The 13,499-nt window shown below is 45.5% G+C and overlaps 1 protein-coding gene across 1 annotated transcript in view; it reads right to left on the bottom strand.

Moving 5' to 3' along the window:
• EPHA4 (EPH receptor A4) overlaps positions 1–13,499 on the bottom strand; it is a 94,830-nt gene that overhangs the window by 67,257 nt on the left and 14,074 nt on the right. The gene's annotated exons all lie outside the window — the stretch shown is intronic.

Here is a 13,499-nt window from a genome sequence, read left to right as displayed (position 1 = left end):
AATTTCAACAAGCGAGGAAAACAGCAGCTCGATTGTTTGTCCTTTTCTCCTTCTACGTCCCAAGCTGTACGTTTCTTTATCCTATGCAGATCGCACCTTTCTGAGGAGGTGCCCGACATGGTGCCGTGCAGATTTGTTCAGATTTGGCATTCTCCACCAAAGATGTTCTGAACGCGGAGGAGAGTGACTAAAACCGCCCACTGCTTCTCTTTTTTCCACAACTCTAGCCTAGATGTGACAGCGAGGCTGGGGATTTGCTCCACACTGGTCCAATTCACAAAAATACTCAGGGAGGCATCTGGAAGCCGTCCTTCTGCGCTTGCTCTCACTGCAGCCTGGTGCCTCGCAGCAAGGTAAGATCTTCTCTTTCCAGCTTGTCTGGCCTCAGCCTCTGCTCAGTAACCTCCAGGCCATCTCCCTGAGGGTGTCGGTGAGGACAACTCCTTCTCACCAGAGTTAGGGGCAGGAGAGCAGCAGAGAGCAGGGAAGGGAAAGCAGGGCTGTTCCTCGGGGCCCCTTATTTGAAGGGAGCAACTGCACTGACACCCAGAGCGTAAACTTCAGCATCCCTGCCTCAGTTTATCCACTTACAAAGTGGCAATAAAATTCACAATAGATGCGTTGAAAAGCTGTTGTGAGGTTTAATTAAGCAGTAAGTGCGTACAGAGCACTCGGAGATCTCCAGATAACGAGGCGCCCGCACGAGAGAGGAGGTGATTACTTCTGATGAAACAAAATCTCATGGCAACAGCCTGGCAGCCTCAGCGGGGAATATCCAGGGCTGTCTCAGCTCCCCTCTTCCAGCCTCGGCAGAGGAGCCTCACGGAGGTTGTTTACCTGCTCTTTTGCATCACTGGCTTTGGCAGGATGGTCGGAGGGAAAGCAGAGAAATGCCAGCATGGGCTGGATGCTCCGAGCTGTGAAACGCTGTCCCTATTTAAAAATCAAAAGAGCCGGGAATCTGCTCCTGTCAACAAGCCTTTCAACAGAGAGTGCATAATTTAGCGGGAATAGATGAAATCTCCCACCTTAGGGTGATCTGGGTGGCTGCGAGGGGAAACGCATCTTGGCAGTTCCCACATTCTTTTGTCAAACATCTCTTGTCTGGGAAAGAGCGGAGCGCCAAAAGCCCTTGCAGGTGAATACCTTGGCTGTTTCAAGCTGACTTGATTTAGAGCGATAGCACGTTTATCTGGGCGTTTGGAAAGTTATTAATGAGATCAGCAAATCCTTTCCATGTATAAATTATAAATCACCTTCAGCAATGCCATGTAAATTATCAAGTCAAGTGAGAACATGCTTATTTATCTGTGACAGTCTTTTATCACCAATAAATAAAAGCAAGAGAGGGAATTATCTGCGGAGAAAGACATCCCTCGGAGCACAGGTGCCCAGGGTTAGGTGCCGGCTGGCAGTGCAGGGCTGCCTATCGCGACGCCCCGAGGGATCAGCGAGGAAGAGCGATGGAGCGATGGGCAGGCGCTGCAGGACAGCTCCCAGCTCGCCACCACTGAGATGGGTGCTGCACGTCTCGGGCTGGCCTGCAGGACCTGCTTAAGTAGCCCCAGCAGAAATGAAGTTCAGAAAGAGAATAACCAACCAGGCTTACTCTGGTTTCATGGGTGGCTGACAGGAGTTTTGGATAGGGGAAATTACAGCATGAGCCGAACTGAGCTTTTAAATCCTCTCCTATCATGAACTCCTGAGACACACCAGGCACTAACTCATTTTAGCTGATGTACGGCATCTTCATATCGCGACGCAGCCCGTCCATCTTCGGGGTCCAGATAACCCACAGACTTACAGCACAGCTGCTGCTCTAAGAGCACGGGATTTGGCCCAGGTGTTCAGCATGCATATTGCTTGGTAATATCTGAAAGCTTGTTTGTTTGTTGAGATGGAGGCAGCCATTTGATGAACGTTTTAAGCCAAGCTTTTCTTCAAGAGTTCTGGGATGAGAGAAGCTTCGTTTTGCATAAGAAGGCATATAAATAAATGAAATTAAACAAAATCTCAGGGAAGCAAGCTGCAGAAGCTGATGTTTGACATGAACAATGATTGCTGCGATTGGCCCTGGGTGAGCAGTCCTCTACCTGGCAGTGGGGTAAGAGGAAAGCTTCCTTTCCCATTCCTGCATGATGTCATGTGGCTGCTGGTTAGGAGAAAGTGGCAAAACAAACATCATTTTGCTTGTAATCTGGAAAAGCATCTCCTATGAAACTATTGGCAAATAAACCTGACAATAACATCACATTTTTGGCTCAAAAGCCCTCGTAGCTGACATGACGGATCTATTTATTCAAATATCCACACGATACATAAATTAGCGCAAGATAATAAACAAAGAAATTCATTGTGGTAAGCAACAGCTAGTTAGAAATGGCCAAAAGCACCACTGACTTCAATCCAGGCCACAAAAATTCACCCTAGGAAAGGAATTTGGCCCCGAGTCTCTGCGAGGCCTGGCGCGTGACTCACATCCTCGCCCATCGCCCGCGCTCCTCCCGCTGCGATAAGCGCTATCAGCGCGCGGCTCTTCTGAGCACGACTTATCTCACGCACCACACCATATCGAGGCTTAATTGTGCCTCGGCAGTTAACACAGGGTGCTACCGGTGGTGTCCCAGCTGCATTTGGGATAGTCTAAGAGAGCGAGGTTTTAAAAATACGGTCAGTAAGGGGACCGCACACCTGCCGCCTCTTTTCAGCGCACACATCTCACTTTCCTTTGAGGTCCCAAAATCACACCGAGTAACCTCTGCTTCCAAACCCCAGCTGAGCAGAAACATTCCCCTTTTTCCCTCTCCCTCTGTCAGCTATTAGTCAGCACATCTCAAACGAGAGAACCCCGTGCAAAGCTTCACTGCCTTCCCAGTATGCCTGTGCCTGTCGGGCTTCATGCGTGCACCTTCCATGAACAACCCTCGAGAAGAGCCCCATGGCTACCGATGGCCACCAGGGACTTCTCCCCCCTGCCCACCCCACAACAGCACGACCTGCACTTTGCCTCTGACCCCAACAGCTAGTCACTGCCAAATCTGTCAGGCTTTCCCAGGCAGAACTCCTTTGAGGACTGCCCTTTGCTTGAATTTTCAAACACAGCATCATGAGATTACCAAAATCTGTCTTAGCCTATCAGGAAAACACAGGAGAATCTGTACTTTTGGATGCTAGTGCTCAGACCAGTGTATTGATTTTCCTTGTTCATTATATGCAATTACTTCAAACTTTTTCTTGCCTGCATTCTTTTGTTAAGAGATATACACTCAAACACACAAACCCGGGGTTTGCTAACAGAACCAAACGGAGAAATTTGTTCATAATGAAAAATTGGGGCAGTTGAGCAGCGCAGAGTGAAGAAAAGCAGGGGCTGCAATGCATTGGTTATGGCGTGTCTGATGTGTCAGGTTTATTCCCTAGATGTATTTTTCCTTTGTGAAGGTGCAGTCAAACAGCAGCCACTAATGGGCCAGTAAATTTGCACGGTGCCAGGCAGAGCTCCGGCTGCATGAGATCAGCCACTAGCTGGGGGAGGGGGGAGATGGATATTCCCCCATATTTTATTTTTATGCATTTGCTTACATTTTGTAGATGTGCCACTTAAAGAGAGCTATTTTTTAAGTTGTGCCCAACTCATCATGGTACATAAGCAATCTTTTGAAAGACCCATATGAATCACCTTTGTCAACAGTAAGTGGGTTTTGACATTGCGAATGCTTGGTGACATTACTCAGAAACACACAAACACGCCTTTTCCCCGGCGCAGTCATTTTAGGGCTTCAGAAGGGCATGACGTTTGAACATATAACTGAAGGAGAGGAAATGACACACCTAAACTAGAAGTCCCCTACCCCAGATTGCCTTCAAGCAACAGGGAAAGTTGCTCCCATGTGGGAGCAGTCACGCTGGGCTCATCCCTGGCCTTAAAAACCAGCTCATGATGTCCCCGTCCCATGGGCAAGGGTGACCCAGGGCAGTTTCTACCCCTGTAACGCACAGGACACCCAGACAGCGACCAAAGACACTGAGTGCACAGGGCAGAAGAGCTGCCTGCTGCACCAAGAGCCTTCCCAGAACTGCTGCGAAGGAGCAGCCTCAGCATCCACCGATAGTTACCGAGCACTGGCGGAGCTGACACTGACTCAGGACCCAGCTGCGCTCCGCGTTCTGCAATCGGGGATTAGGAGCGCTGCCTCCGAGCTCGTCCCCCTCCTTACACGTGAAGCCGACGACAGAAAGCATCTGCAAGTCAAAGCACTCACAGGCTCAAGGTCAGGGTTTTCCAGTCTCAAGAATTCTTCATACGTGCAGAGTCTAAAGCACCAATCCCAACAGATTGATGACTTATTATTATTTTTTTTTTTTTTTTTTTTTACCATCTCTCTCAGGAAAGCAGCTATGAAGGCGAGCATTATTTCAGCTTCTTGAGGGGGACTTCCCTGTCAGTGTGTGTTAGCGACTTGTTAAACAAAATGTTTTGCAGTAAATCACATGGAAATGTGAACTCAGCAAATGCCAGAGGCAATGACAGGCGGATACAAATGACAATTATAAAGGTGTGTCCGGATGCTTGAGGTATGAGCAATGATAAAGTGCTTGTGAAATTTCACCTGCCTGGATTGGGACAGAGGTTGTGGCCTTGGAAAAAAAAATCAGATGTGCTAATTAAAAAGAAAAATATATGTCTGAGCAGACATCCAAATATTCCAGCCTCAGCAGGGAATAAAACCTACAGATTGTGGGAATTAGTCTGAATCAGACCTCATTAAATGGTCACAGCAAGGTTGGAGAAAGAGAGTACAAGCCAGTGGTTACTGCAGGCATCTCCTTCCTTAGCTGGTGAAAAGACTGAATTCTTTTCACATAATCATTCATTTGCACTCACAGTTTCTCAAATGGATTTAGCAGATCTCTTGTCACCTTCTCTGAGCTGACTTTTTAGAAAATATACGGAACTGATAACAATCCTCTCAAATTCTGAGAAAGAAAAGCAAGACATCCTTTAGCTGATTAAATGTTTAACATTAACAACATCCATTACCATCACCAGCAGCCAGCGATGACTAACAAAGAAGAACATGAAATCACATTACCGCATTCAGCAAACCTTTAGAATATGCCACTTTTCACAGTCAAAAATAGCATACCTTACCAGCCCAGCCTTCGTCAGCCCATTCTGTCAGCAGTAAAAGCTGTTTTCTAGGCCACAGCGCTTTCCATTAGTGCAATGCGATTTGCCACAGCATTTTTAGAAAGCTGAGGTGAACGTGTGATACAGAGGGGGCAATGAGTAATCCAGAAATGAAAGTCTTCAACTTCTCATGTAGGGCAAGGTCACAGAACAGCTGCCTATGGAAAACCCCACGCAGAGTCACTTGCATACCACGCCGTGGCTGCGTATTCCCAGGAGCTTTACGCTAAGGATATTTTAAACAAACTTTAAAACCCCTCTCAACAAATGATTTTAAAAGGTGGCCATAATGACTTCTCATATGGCTTTATATGCTTGTGCTTATAAATTCGTCACCTGGGTAGTTTTATCTCCCACATTAGCTGATGTTTGAGAAGTTTTGATCATTACTCACATTGTTTGAGCATTATATCTGTTCCTAGTAACAAGGAGAAGAAAACAAACCAAAACAAACCTGACGGTATTTTTGAAGCTACAATATCTAGTTATCTAGAATAAAATCCTTCCTGAATATTTGCAAGATGTCGCACCATGCAGAAGCAGTGATGAAAGAACTGGCAGCTTTTTTTGATAGAGAAGATAATCATTTATAAGCTACTAACAAACTAAACAAAAATTAACAAGCTCCATAAACCAATTAAAATTCAAAATGTAAAATGGATGTAATGACTCAACAGCCTGATCACTACTCTCATAAAACCAGCTTAATAACATACGGTCTGAGTCTCTCCACATCGACACCAACATAAATTTAAGTAGCAAATTGAAATTCTCGTAATTAATGGAGTTTCACTGATGTAAAAGCTGTAAGACAGGAGAATCAGACTCAAGGGCTGTGCACAGAGAAGACTGACATGAAATCAGATTTGTGCAAGGCGCTATATCGGAGAACGGCTGTGCTACATGGCACCGCACGGGTATGGGGCCAGCTATCAGGAGCCTGCTGCAAGGTCTGTGCAGCAGGTGCTGCATTATCGAAATCTGTCTGAAGGCAATTAAGTGGGCACTGTCACTCTCATTTAAGAGCCCATGCACATCCTCCCCGGCAGTGAGGAAAAAAAAAAAGCCTGGAATGACGGCCTAAATATTCTCCAGGGGGGTTAAAAATAAAAAAACAACAGGAAGATACAAGGCCAGGAGGGACAGAACAGCATGTAAACTTCCTATTTTTGTACTTTAGATCTGTCTCATTACTAGGGAGGAGAGCCCTCCCCTGCTCTGCCCCCTTTCAGCATTTGGCAAGTGACATTGCTTAAACCTTGCTATATGCAACTCAGACTTGAAAAATAATTCTACTTCTAGACTTAAAGATTCAAAGATGTTGCAAGTCTGAACACAATACATCTGTCCTCGTCTCCCAGATAACAAAAGCAAGGCTTTTTTCAGGTGTTTCAAATAATCAATAAACATTCTATGCATATTTAAGCACATCTATATAATGCTTCTTTATGAAGACAACCTTGGCCCTCACAAGAGAGGCTCTTCATGATCTTAGATAAGACAGGGTATATTAATTGGGGACAGGGTATATTAATTGGGCAATGCCTCGCAATTATGTGGGTTTTGGTTTGTTTTTAATTTGGAAAGGCCCTGCCTCTCACTGCACTGACCAGCCATTTGCTAACTCTCAGTGAAGGAGGAACATAATGAGGCGTTTGCAGGGTGAATTTCAAGCACGCTTAGTTGCCACAGCATGGTTTGAGCAGCGCTCCTGAACCATAAAGCAAGCTGTTGGGTTGAGATTTAACAATCTAGTTTACCTGCTGGATGTCACTGACCGCCTGAGATCAGCTTTTAACTTTGGATGGAGGAAGAGAGTTCAAAAATTAACTAAATGCTCCGTCAATACCTGTCACCAAAGCCTCTGCCAGGAATGAAGCAGCTATTATTCATCACTTACACAGCCCATATCAAAGTTAGCCCTCAAACTCATGCTATTAAAGAGTCTATGCTACGCAGTAATTTGGGGCACCGCTTGCCTTCAGAGAAGGCAGGCAGGATGTTTAAGCAAATGTTGCAGCCCGTGAATCAGAAAGCCTCCAGAGCTGGGGTTTGAGGCGAGCAGCTCCAACCTGCCCTCCCCGAGGCTGCGCCCCGAGCCGAGGAAGCAGAGTTGAGCCAAGCAGGAGGGAGCACGGTACCTCTGAAGTCAGGGGCTGCTCAAGGAGCCCCAGGCTCCAGGCATTAAAGGAAGCGGCCTCAGGCTCCTCCTGGTCTCTGCTCATCTGCACTGGCTTCTCAGACCAGAAAACCTGCTGAGGGCAGTGGCAGCCTGCGAGCCTTGGGGCTGCAGGTGCTGGCCCTGCGGCGCTCGGGGCTGCGTGTGGGGGACAGCCCTGTGGTAGACACACAGTCTTACAGTGCTGCCAGACCTAGTGTTTATCAAAATCTGGTCCTTAGCCCTACTCCCTCCATCCCTCCCTTTCAGGATTTTTGGACCAAACCAGTATTAGCCAAATACCTTTGCTATCTATAATGATTTGCTCAGCTGGTGCTGCCCCAGCACAGCCAGCAGCTACATGCAGGGCTTGCAACCTTACCCCTCGTGTGTTCACAGCCAGACCTCGTCCTCCCTCCTCAACAAGAAATTTTTAGTCACTGCAAAATAAACGCAAAGAACCAGAAAGACATTTCTTTCCTTTACAGACTTTCTGCTTATGCCCGCCTCACGGCCAAGGCCCAGGCCCGGCACCACCATGCCAGGCCCAGCACTGCCATGCCAGGCCCTCTGTGCTGCTGCAGGTGCTAACCCCAGCCCTCGATTCCTGCTACTACCTCCTTGTAGGAATAAGATTCCCAGCAAGAGCTCCCAAGAACAGCCTCGGGTACAGAACAGTGACTAATTCTTGACGTTTCATGTTGTACACGGAGATCCCCTAACACGCAACAGCGCTTGCAATCCCTTCCCGCAATACTCTGCATTGCTGCATCGCTGACGTTTTTCTCTGGAAGGTGTTTCTAGCAGTGTCTTTGGGCAATTAGAAACCTAAGTTGCTTTCCCCTTTCCCCTCCTGCAGCCCCAGGCTGGCTGGGGCAGCCACAGATGTGAGGGGCTGAGGGACACCTTAGGAGTCCCCAGAGAAAGTGGGGAAAAAGCCTGCAGGATCTGCTGGCATTAACCAGCACGTGGGAGCTGGGGCAGGAGGGCTAGTTGAAGGAGGAGGGCTTATGCAAGGAAGAACATTGCAGCAGGCAGGACAGGAGAAAGCTTGAGAGGTCCACATGCTGTCCCCCAGTGTCTGGGGGTTTTCAGGCAGCACTAATGGGAGAGGTACTCAGCACACAGCACCTTCAGCCCTTCACATTTACACAGAACAGTGAGGTTTTACTGTCAGGCAAACAGGGTCACTGCAAATGTGTCATCTATCATTGCTCTGGTATTGCAAAATAACACATTGAGCCTGTTCAGAACTCTAGAATAGTCTTTAAGAGTTAAGAAACTTTAAAATGTTCATAGTAAAATCAGTATGATCTGCCGGCTGCAAAATACACTGCCAGCACATTTAAAACTAAAGCCCTATCATTTGCTAGAACTCACTTAATTCAAAAGAATAATCTTTCTCTGGCACTTCACTAAGCTCATGAGTTTATGCTACCAAACCAAATGAGTGCTGTAGAATGAAGTTACTCTTTGATCTGGGAAATAAATCCATAGTGAATTCAGGTTCAATTATAGCGTTTAAACGTATGACAGCCACAGTACTGCAACAAGTTAGCAACAAATGCCACTTTCATAGAGAAAACATGCATTAACATGCACAAGCTACAAGGAAAGTCAACTGGTTCTATGCAGGTTTATCAAAAAGTACTTTGGCACTTTTATGCAGTCTTTTATATGTATTTGTCAACACATTATAGTGCAGTTCTAGTTACTATGTACAATCCACTACTACAAAGAAATTTCTAGTTTGGTGTGCTGAAAAGTAAAATCTGCTTTACTGATACTTGTGTGCGCGTGCTTACATGCATATTCACAAATGCAGTTGTTGCTACTGCTGAAATTTCATTTGCATGCAAAATACCTCTGGTGCAAATTACCAATAACATAAGGGAGTCCATGAAATGTTAAAGACTTCAAAGGATGAGAGAAAAACTATTTGCATTTTGGGATTGATCCAAAGCACATTAAAGTCAAGGGGAGTCTTTCCATTGGCCGCAACAGATGTTCTGACTCGAGGAAGTTTTGATGCAAGTTATTGACATAACAGTAGACCAGCAAGACCACAAAATCCATTTTCTGAAGAAACTCAACATTAACATCGATAAATGCTGATTTACTGGTTTTTGTCATGGCAGTTGTCTCCCAGCTTCATCTGGGACAATCCTTGCTGCATCTCCTGCTGCCTGCAATGCTTCTTTCTATCTGGATACCCCACATTCATTCCGGTTTTTACACCTACACACTTTTCTCTGTTGTTAATGGCTTTTACATTCTTTCTCCCTCTACATATACCTAACTTTCTAATAGCGTTATCTAATTCCACAAAAGTGACTTATGAGACAAGTACCTATAAAGGACAACATTAAAACTGCCAAAATATGTTTTGATAGATCACTAACTATAGAGCATACAGATATCAACTGCTTTCCATCTTTGAAAAACTACTAGTGGCTTACCTGACAAAAATAGACAAGAACAGCTAGCAGTTTATTTGAGAATAATCAGCTTAATATTGCTTCTGTGATCTATGTCCCATTCGATCGATGTTTTAGTGCATCTTCTCATTTGGCTTAAACATAACAATGCCCTCTACAACAGGGCAGAAATACTGTTCAAGTGAAGGATGGGAAGCAGAATGTGGTAAAATAAAACAAGGGACTGAGCTTGCACAAATGCAGGTACCAGGAAGATAAATAATGCCATGTTTATTTAAATAAGCTTGAATAATTTATTCATGTTAGAAAGGAACATTTTTCCTGGCATGACCCAAAATGAAATGAACTAGTAAGAGGAGCATTTCTCTAGGAAAAATGCTATTAACGAATGCCATATCTATCCTATACATGTCACCTGTAAAAAAAATCAACCCCATCGCAAGAGAACAAAAAATGCACTAGAATGTAGTGTGCATTTTTCTTCTTCTCTATACTTCAAAGTCATAAGCACTCCTCATATTTCACGGTAAGAGGTTTTATTTCTTGGTTCCCACAGCTCAGGTAATGATATCGTAATTCAAAGGTGGTGTAAAGATCGCTATAGCTCTGACCTCGTAAACAATTTTAACGCCCTTCTCCATACCCCAACAGATACAGGGCTGCACCTGAGCAGCCAGTATCTCCTTAGGAGGTACCTGTTTACTCAGCTTGTACGTGAGCACGTGCTGCCCATTAAAACCAACCTGGATGCAAAGAAAAGGTCGCCATTTGCGCGCAGGAGGCCATCTTTCAACAAGCTGAGAGGAATTTGCCAAATACCTGAGCTGCGTGGGAGGGAATGGGAAATGAAGCCAAAACACAGCCCAGCCTCACACAGCAAGGCACACGGCCCCACCTCTGAATAACCTGAGGGAGGCATGGGCACTGCCAGGTGCCTGACGAGGCCCTGGTTAGCTGGAACCACCACGTTGGCAAACTTGGAAACTGAAGTGTGGGGACTGAGCTCTCTGAGCCCAGAGACCTCATCAGACTGAAACAGCTTCTCTTGGAGGGAAGAAGCCGCGAGAGAGTGAGACCAGGTCTCTATTTCCAGGTCAAAGCTTGGGGGCTACATGCCAGCTACAAGAAGATGGTGATCCCACAGCAACCCTCCAAGAGCATTTACTGCAGAAGTCGGGTGAGCCCCCCAGTTAGTCTGTTCTCCTGCCCCACAGGAGGATAACATGTATCTAAACCATGCCACCAGATTTCCACTGTCTTGTTCTGAAAATTCTCCAGTGCAGATATCCCTCCATGTCCCAGGGCAACATGTGTTGGCAATACGATCTTCTACAATTGTGATTTTTTTTTCTCCTCAGGTCTAGCTTAACCTGCCCTTTTTGCAATTTAAGCCCATTATTTCCTGCCCTATTACCAGCTCTCTTCACAGCCAATTCATACACACCTCTGCTTAAAGGAAAGAGGCATTTCAAGATCTCTTCAGCTCTAAGCAAGTATGAACTTCCAACTCCTTGAAGAGATCTGAACAGTAAGTGCTAACATAGCCTTCATGGCCCTTCTGCCCGTGTATCCAGGAATCAAGGTCTGAACTAACTAAAAAGACACCGCCTAGTATTTAAAGTATTTCCTCCTGGAATAAAGCCAAAAACATTCTAGGTGATGTGAATAAGAAAATCAGAATTCACGACCTTCAGAAAAAAAACTTCTTGAGTAGCAAAAAGGATAGTGTTCCTTAAAGAAAATTAGGTTCCCCGTATCAAGTGTATTTGTCTGTTATCAAAGGTCTACTTGCAAGACCCATGACTGATGAATTCATGGCATTAAACAGTTTCTTTTGAGAAATCACATACAGGCTGAAAGAAGGATACAGGAATTAACAGCTAACACAGAAAGAAAAGGCAGGTCACAGCAACACTGGACAATCTTGGCAGTAGGTCTACAGAGTGTCAGTAGTGCATACACACCAGAATTAATTTTATACCAAGCTTGTGTTTCTTCAAAGGATCTTGACTAAAAACCTTGTAAAAGAATAGAGGATATTCTCCAAACATGGTTGTGATGTGTGATTTGAGCGCTTGCTTCATGCAGCTCATCCATATCCCCACCGCTGCAGCTGACAACTTCCCTGTACAGAATCCATCAAGGTGCTAGCACCAGCCAGCTCCAAGTCTACAGACCGCAGAACAACTGGGAAATATTTAGCTTTCTTCTCCCCAATAGCTGCTAATGCTCCAATGTTGTGGCAGGGGAGCACAGCAAGATTTTGCCTCTTTTATCGTAAGGAGCGTTAGGGTATTATATTCACGTGTTTGCTTCAGATTGTGTTATAATGGGCAAACTCTGCCCGCCCTCCATTGCACTTTGATGACCCCCAATGACTCCGTCCAAGAGATGAAGGTATAGTATTTGACCCAATTGCATTTTAAAGCCCAAATAAGGCTCTCACACTCTACGCTGAGACAGGCAAGTTTCTTCTTTGCCCTACCCACAAGTTACTGTGACACAATACTTAAGACATATTGCAAATTTCTGAAGAGTTGTTCCTTCCAAACACCTATCTTCCTTGTTATTCAGCTGGCTGAAGGGCAGTTTGCTGTCATTTGTGACGGATGCACAGAGACAACTGAATAGCAATTACTCAGCATTTGTTAAAAAGAAGGCCTCACCTTTAATAATTGCACAGTCACATTTCTTTGTGCAGGGTCAACCAGAAGTCCGGAAGGGAGACTTGCTGATTGACACAAATATGTATTTCAAAGGGCGAACTACAAAGTCAAATAAAAGGCAGTGTTTGCCCAAGAGTTAACTTAGCCATTTGGCATTCGCAAAGAGCTCAACAATCCCACGGAAAAACGTCTCTTCTTTGCTCTGCTACAGTGCATTTTTAACTCAAACAACTTTAATACAGGTATACAGAGAGGTCACATTACCATGATCCCTGCAGAAGGTTAGCTAAATGCACAACCACAAGAAAGGAGTTAATAGTGACCTTTGAAGAAGCAAAGCAACATGGTGGGCAGAGCTCCACCTCCTGAACATACCCACAGTGAGCAGGCAGCAGCTAAAAAACTCGGTGCAAGTTAGGGCTACAGAGCTCCTCTGACTGCTTGGAAGAACAAACCAAACTCCAACGAAACAGGCAAGATGGAGAGGGGACCTTCCTTCACACTTCCATACACCAATTACAGCTCATCCTGAACCCACAAGACCAGCTCTGCACAGTCACTGATCTAGTGCAGCCTTGCAGGAAGGAGACATGATGCTTAGTAAGGCCACATACTGCTTCTGGGACTGCACCAGTCATGTTAAAACAAGAGCAGGTCCCCACGGTTGTGGCCCTGCAGTGCTGGATCAGACCTGCCGTGCACCTGCTTCAGCCTCCGTTGGGAGCCAGCACTGCTCTCTGCTCCCAACCCTCAGTGCCTCTTGCTTGCTCAACGCTCCTGTCCCTTCTACTGTTGCTCCGAGCTCCGCTGCAGGTGACATTCAGGATTTTGTTCTCCTTTCTCTCATAAATCAAAGTTCTTTATCCACCCTAAAGCTATGAATGGGTGCTTTCATAGTGCCCAAATCCCTTTGAGCTCAATTTCCCAAGCTATTAGGTGCACTGAATTCAAGGTCACTGTGTACATTAATTCTGGGTACATTAAAACCAGGTACCAAGCGCTCATCTTCAAAGAGGCACTGAGAACTTTAAGGTGAATCACCTAGA

This window comes from Aythya fuligula, chromosome 9 (genome assembly GCF_009819795.1).
Source record: "Aythya fuligula isolate bAytFul2 chromosome 9, bAytFul2.pri, whole genome shotgun sequence".
Lineage (NCBI taxonomy): Eukaryota > Metazoa > Chordata > Aves > Anseriformes > Anatidae > Aythya > Aythya fuligula.
The sequence above is the reverse complement of the archived record's forward strand: the minus strand, read 5'-3'. Positions and strand labels throughout refer to the sequence as shown.